At 27.9% G+C, this 7,112-nt stretch overlaps 1 long non-coding RNA gene across 1 annotated transcript; it reads left to right on the forward strand.

Annotated features, from left to right (window-relative positions):
• Positions 1–3,043: 3,043 nt before the first annotated feature.
• Positions 3,044–7,112, forward strand: LOC122400630. The gene is made up of 3 exons (XR_006259363.1): positions 3,044–3,119; positions 4,559–4,677; positions 5,828–7,112. It is a non-coding gene; the product is annotated as an uncharacterized LOC122400630 (long non-coding RNA).

Raw genomic sequence — 7,112 nt, forward strand, 5'->3', positions numbered from 1 at the left:
TACATCATTTTAAAAATGTATTTTATTCAGTGTTATTATTTTTCATATCCTCCTCGTTAATATCAAGTCTTTCGATTTGGAATTAAATACGAAAACAATTTGAAATATTCACTCGATCTCATCTGGATTGCTCGAAATATTTATATCATACGCGAAAAAACTTCGTTCGAATAACGTAAATTTCCCAATTTCTACTTCACATAAAAGAAGGTGTAACAAATTATCGTCTCTGCTGAACATTTATAAAATTAATGCTTATTTTCTTAGCGATTAATCAACTAATCGAAAGAATATAGAAAAAGCTATTCAAGCAGGTTTAATTATTAATTATGATTAATTACAACAGTTACTTGAATGCCTGTATTTAATATCCACGAAACATTTGTTATAATTTCTGAACAAATATTTAATGTAATATTACTATTCTAATGCTTAACTAAGTTACTAATTTCTACAGAACTTTTACTTACAAATTATTGATTCTTCTTCTTCTTTATTGGATCTAATTATATTAAAAATTAATGTTAATAAATACTTGTTAATACTAATTGCTGAAGCTAATAAATCTTAAAGATTTGCTAATCTACATGCAGTGCGCGTTATCGAATGTTTAAAAAACTAAAGATGTTTGAAATTCACAATCACGATTTCTCTTGCTGTAATTTTATTAGCGAGGACAGATTCCTTTTCCGAATGTTTGTCATCCGGTGATCGAATCGAATCGTATCAATTTATCAGTAATTGCATCGCCTATTTCGATAGAATGAATACACGCGATCACGGTGAGGTTTAAATGTACACGATATTATACGAACTAACATTTATACAAAATAAATAACTAGTTGAACAAGAAAAGACAAAGTGACACGTTTAATATTTTTAAATAAAACAGGAATATCACTGATTACATATCAAATGTAAAGCTAAATGCTTCTAAAATAGTATTTACTTTGATCCTTTTTATAACAATGCAAAAATTATTTTAAATATTAGGTATAAATCTGAATTGAAATTTTCTTGTGAAGCTAAAATATTTAAACATGATAGTTGTTATATTCCATTCTTCGTGTCATCATGAAATAGGTACGTACTATATCATAACTAACATGTCCATCTTGCAAAAATTATGGATTTTCTTATACTATTATTTATAATATATTCAACAATTTGTTATCCGCGATATTCAACTAAGTAGATTTAATTCTATTTTTATCGAAGCGATATTTTACGTTTTATCAAAGAGCTGATGTACCTAGAAGTAATATAAATGTAAATAAAATTTATATTACATCTATCATGTGTACACTACTGAGTTTGAAGTTTAATTGAAAAGAGTAGACTTGTAATAGATATTCAATAAATAAAAAAAAATAATCTTTGTGGTTGCTTTGCCATCAGATCAACTTCTTCTTATATCAACAATAATACAATTTTAAATTGAAATAAGTAATTGATACAAAATTACAGGATTGATTTTCACATCTGTACTTCGTGAAAAATAATAAAATATACATATATGAATGGTTATTTAGATTACAAATTTATTTCGAGTTATTCGACTAATCCACAAATCTGATAATAGTAATCTTGTTGAGATCTCAATGATACTTGACGTTTTCAATACTATCTACAATAAAATCTTCAAGTACGTCTTACGGAGATCAACGACAACTTATTCCGACATCTGTTTGATATCTCAATGCTTGTTAATTGGTACATATCGGTGTTAATGAGTATGTCACTAAATTGATCCTATCAGTAGCGGTCACTGCGTTTGATTGGTTGGGGACATGTGTTCGGTTCATACTAAAGTGACTACCCTCGAGTACCGGAAATTCTCAGATACAGAAACGTTACACCAGGTTACTTGTGCAAAAGTTCTACATGTTCCTTACAGTCGAATTTGCAGATTGTAAACACGTTGAGCATCCGAATTTGGAAAAAATTGAGTGAAGCGAACAAATGAATTTCAAATTACATAGTAGCTTTCTCTAGAAATATCATCAACGTTTAAACTTTCGCGTGAAAGACAGAAATATTCGATAAATCAATACTCATCATTTTATAGCGTTTCTACGGGCAAATTATTTTAAAATGTATAAATATTGGGGTTCATCCATTCTAAGTAATTGAAAGGAAGCTTGTAACTTAGCAACGACCACCGTGGCAGTCAATGTATTAATATTCTTATAAATAAGATTTCAGATATGAATAGCATGAACAAGCTTGAAGAAGCTTTAAATGTTGACACTTTGCTTGATCCTAATAGTTGAATTAAATGTTACAAAAAATTCGTGTTTGGTGAAAGAAGTACAAAAATTGAATATAGTATTCATCGTATATTGGTGAATTACTAAAGAATCCTACATGGTAAAACAAAATTTGAATATTAAAAAAAAACGAAATAGTTGTTGGAAATATTCAAGGTTCTCTTATGTATTTACAAATATACAATACAGGGTGTCCACGTTAAAATGTGACAGTCGCAATATTTCAATAACTATTGATGATACGAAAAAATTGTTTATATATAAATTACAGGATAAAATAGGATCTCTATTTTGGTATAAACGAAAATTTTGTTTATGTTATTAATTTAAAAAGATATGATAGTGAAGTTTCGTTTTTTAAATGGAACTATATATTTTTTTTTTGATCGTGCGATAGTGCTTTTCAAGACAAATTCATTAAGCTGCAATTTACTCATCCGATTTTTATTAGTTTTCAATAAAAATATATTTTTTAAATTAGTAACAATTTTTTCGTATGATCAATAGTTATTGAAATATTGCGACTGTCATACTTTAGCGTGGACACCCTGTATGGAGGCCACAAAGTGATACTTTTAATATTGAAAAGAACAAAATAATTGTTGGAAATATTCAAGGTTCTCTTATCCATTTACAAACACATATGGAGGCTACAAAGTAACGTCTACATATGTACGTACACATTGATATAACGCAATTATTGAACTTTGTTTATCAATAATGTAATGAAATTATACGTTAACACGTGTATGTCAGTCATTACTATCTGATTAGTTTTGTATAAATTCAGCGACCACGACTTTTCAAGGCAGTACCGAAGGAATTTCTATACGAACAATTGAGTTTCCCGTAAGTAGAAATACATATAAAATTACTTTCACTTTAGGCATGGTTTAGAAACTTAATAGATCTTAAGAAATCATTTTGAATATATACGTTCTCTTTCCGGCACTTATAGCAAGAAAAATTATAATTATATCAAATACGTATTGTTCATGAAAATTATCTATTCAACGTCTTTACGTATGCTTTAAGTTTTACGTGAGATTAAAAATAACTTGTGATAAACATCTAACATTTTTAAGATTTCTTAATGTTTGATGTACCAAATTTTTACACTGAAATAAATATTAACAACAATAATTGTTCTTTTTTCTGTGTGCTTCATAAACATTGTAAGGTTGGATACTGGCACATAATGCATTAAGTTCTTTGCAGATGAGCGATATCTGTACTTTACAGTTTAATCAAATGATTGATCTTTTCTAATTGTTCACTATATGAAATGATATATCAGTGTTTCAAATAATGTTTTACTTAAGGTGTCTGCCTGATTTGAAGTTTGTAACGTTGGTTAATATTACGTTCATGGTTGGCACGATAACTCTTGCTTTCCTAATTCTAAACAGAAGCGTGACAAAATTCTTATTTAACATAAATGTGACTATAGTCCGTACCAGAAAAAATAAAATAGCTCGAAAATGGAGAAAATTATTGTGAGCGGCATAAAAAATTGTTACTGATATCAAGTTTATTTTATATTAAAAGATAGTGAATTTACTATTTATATTTTGATAAAAAATAATTAAATCATATTTAAGTTTAATTCTTTTTACTCTATCATTTAATAATTTTTTTTATTAAAAACATTGTGTTGAATTTTGTCAAAGAGATTTAAAAATGTAGTTCCACTAAAAACGACTTTAAACTTTAGTGTAAACACTTCTATTTACGAGCTATTTTTATTAAAAAGGCTCCAGAATATTCAACGAATATTTAAGAATCCTACGTTGAATATTTCATTTTCTACAGACAATCCATATCAAATGTGATATAATACCGAGAAGTGCTATTATTCAAATAAATATTTCGTTCGATAAAGAATTTTTAATATACGCATTATCTGCCTTATTACACCATACATTCAAACACCCATTGAAAATCTTTTCCAAACGGTAAAAGCATCACATTTTTCTAGAAATATACGTAATTGCATTAATGTTCCAATTTCACTGTGTTTTGTGACGTACAAATTTAACGTTAAAAACGATTGTAAAAATACAGAAGAACATGAAAATTTTAGCTAAAGCTAACTGAAACAATGGACAATTTTAATCAAGTTTTATTATTTTGAACTAAGAAGGAAAAATTGAATGCATATTTATAAATATAAAAAACGATTGAGAAATATTTGCTTTCTTTAAAAATTACATTCCTAACATAAGCATGTGCTGTTACTGATATATCGTTTCTTGTATTTCTTTAATTACTTTCAATAATGATTACAGTTGCGAAGCCTGTACGCTATACAATGAAAATCGCGATATTCATCTACGTCATCCTAATAGCGATTGCTATTGTTACTTGCGATACCGCTCAAGCAACATGCCAACAACAGCTGGAAAATGTAAGCTTGTTTTTGTAATATCACATTTGAAATATGAAAATTTTAATAAGCAAAATGACAACTACGAATACGATGCGTAAAAATATCTTTTTTCTTGACTTATGGCCAGACAATTATTTCTACTTTATTAAAATTGCTTACATTATCATGAACATTTTTTATTTTTAAATATAAAACAATTTTCTCTTCGAATAATAATATTCTGATATAATTAAAGTGCTCAAAACTATGACGAGAAAAACTAACTTAATTCATGTATGTTACAACTTCCTGTTCTTAAAACACTTTGATAATTATAATTGATGGTAGATAAGCTTGTTTTTGGAAGTAAGAGTAATTTAAGAATGAGATTTACATTTATTTAATTTAATGCAATTCAGTACTGTGAAATTCCCTTTAGCTACGTATTTATCAAGTAGATAATAAAACCTTAAGCAAAAAATAAGTCATTTTTGTATCTAACAAATACATTTACATCATCACTATTTCATATCAATATGTTATTAATTTCATCGTTTGTTCCTTTTGTAAGTTTCGCTACCACCACTTTTATTTTTTATTAAATATAACCTCTTTGTCGCACCGAACTTGCAAACGTTACGGAATTAGATTTGAATAAAAGGAAAAAATTAAAAACAAAGATATACGTGTGGATACAAAGGCGAGATACAAATATATGTTATTATTTCCTAAACGTGGATATCTCATAACATACAGTATACAATACAGTGAAAGTAACAGTAATATTGGACTTTTAATTGAGTGATTAAACATTGAGTCTCAGTTTACCATTTATAGCTACGGCTGATTTAATCTACAATTTCCAAATTGAGCAATTATACGCTTACCAGATTCCTTCTCTGTTAAATGTCGATGAAACTAGCATTACATGTTATCTTTAACACACAAAGAGGAAGAAATAATACTGGTTTTTATACAAAGGTCAAGGAAAATGTACTATTTAAAAAAAAATAACTGAATAATATCATAATGTAGACATTTTGAGATTACTCAATTCCAATTTCAATATTCTCCGATGAAATTATTGTTGTTCGAAAATCGTGAATACCATTAAGATAGATACTCTATACATACTCTATACTATCCCCAATCTATGATATTTATTTATTACATATTCATACCATTTCAGTGTCAAATATCTGACGACTGCTGTCCAGGTCTTGTTTGCTCTACGTACGCAGCTAAGTGTGTAGCCAATAGCGCTGGAGAAGTTATAAACCCCATCGGAGACGCAGTTACTTACGTTCCGTAAAACACGACAGGGTTCATAACATTGTAATAAGATAAACATATATTAATATAATTTGTTTTTATCTTTCGACATATCATTCTCTACTATATTGATTTTCAAACTTTTCGGAACATAATCCAAAAAAAAAGAAAAAACTTTCGCATCCAAAATTGATATATGTACAAAGTACTTCTGTTACGTTTTATTAAATTGATTCAAAATTACGTTGCTTTTATCGAAAAACTAGTTTACAAATAAATTCAAAATGTTTATTCGTTATTCGTTAATAAAATTTGTCCAGCCCTGGTCGACAGTCAATACAGCTTTTACGTTGTATTGTTTAAATAAAGTTTAGAAATTAAATTGTAAGAATTATCTCTAAATTAATTTTTGATGTAAGTTTATTCAAATCTATCTACTTCTTTTTATGAACTCTATAGGATGATTAAGTTTACGCCTATAACAATAAATGTAAACTCTGTATAAGAATAATGTAATACACCATTGTACGATTTAACTACAACTACGCCAAGATGCTAGGTCTGAACACAATCAATGACTCTGATCGATACTCAACAATTGTGATTGAATAGAATTCATTGTCTGTCGGTCGCTGAAGGTCGATTTTCTCATTGTGATTCACATCAGACTCGATTTCTACCTTTACACTACGACTCTTCTTTGTTTGAGAGACAGAGTGTGCTCTTGCAGGTTTACAAGGAAGAGAAGAAAAATAAATAATTATGTTGTGTCGCCCAAAACAACAAATTCATTTTAATCTAATGGTAAATACAAATCAATAACTTTTAATATTTGTCGTTGGAAATAAAATAAATAAACATTTTTTATTAGGGATGAAGAAGCTCAATTAACTAAGAGTATATGTTTTATTGCATTATAAAATTGTATTACGAACCTTTGATAATACAGCATTAAGGATGATAAAGAAGTATCTTGGTCGAATCAAATTAAGAGTATATGCGAAATGTGTAAATTAGAAAAAGTTTTATGTGATTTGGATGTATGTATAATAATAAGTAAATAATCCTTTTGTATACATTCAATGAGTGAGATATGTCGAAACGAAAATAAACAGTTGCAAATTCTAAAAAGTACAAGCGAAACAAGAACGATACAGTTAAATGAACCAGAATATGTAATTAATAAAATACAGGGAAGACAC

Source organism: Colletes gigas, unplaced genomic scaffold (assembly GCF_013123115.1).
Source record: "Colletes gigas isolate AHSC1104 unplaced genomic scaffold, ASM1312311v1 Colletes_gigas_Sc00019, whole genome shotgun sequence".
Lineage (NCBI taxonomy): Eukaryota > Metazoa > Arthropoda > Insecta > Hymenoptera > Colletidae > Colletes > Colletes gigas.